The 602-nt window shown below is 48.5% G+C and overlaps 1 protein-coding gene across 1 annotated transcript in view; it reads right to left on the reverse strand.

Annotated features, from left to right (window-relative positions):
- Positions 1–386, reverse strand: part of CDC14B (cell division cycle 14B) — a 78,979-nt gene extending 78,593 nt beyond the window's left edge. The window contains exon 1 of the mRNA XM_008055760.2: positions 366–386. The gene's annotated coding sequence lies outside the window, so the exon portion shown is untranslated. The remainder of the gene's footprint in view (positions 1–365) is intronic.
- Positions 387–602: the final 216 nt, after the last annotated feature.

A 602-nucleotide genomic window follows, 5' to 3' on the forward strand; every position in this document is an offset into this window, starting at 1 on the left:
CAGGCTCAGGCAATCCACTCACCTCAGCCTTCCAAAGGCGCGGGATTACAGGCTGAGCCACTGAGCCCGGCTCCGGCTTATTTCTTAAAGGAAACTGGAAGAATACTCCTACCAAAGAGTTACAGTGATTACCATGGAGATGAAACTGAGATGGGAGGACTTTTACTTAATGGGTGTTACTTGGGTTTTAAGAACATCTTGAGGCAACCCCTTTGGGTCCCCTCCCACCGTGGGAGCTTTTCTGTCCTCTCAATAAATTCTGCTTTCAAAAACAAAAAAACAAAAAAGAACATCTTGGTGATAGTTCACAACTGGAAATGTATTCCTCTGGGGAGTGAGGGAGGGATGAGGAGAAAGCGGTTCACCTTTCACAGTTTCACAGTTTCGTCCCCCTCAGCCTGTTGCCCTCTGCGCTCCTGTTCCTGTTCATTACCGTGAAACAACAGCTATTTCCGGCCAGAACAAGATCTACCCTCCCCGTGCCTGCATGAAGTTAAATACAGTCTCAGCAGACAGCACTCTGAAATGGAAAGTCGCACTAATGACTCCAGCCATCTGCCTTCCATCACCCGCCCTTATCTTACTTAACCCTCCTCCAGCCC

Source organism: Carlito syrichta, unplaced genomic scaffold (assembly GCF_000164805.1).
Source record: "Carlito syrichta isolate Samal-C Ts95f unplaced genomic scaffold, Tarsius_syrichta-2.0.1 Scaffold301951, whole genome shotgun sequence".
Taxonomy (NCBI): domain Eukaryota; kingdom Metazoa; phylum Chordata; class Mammalia; order Primates; family Tarsiidae; genus Carlito; species Carlito syrichta.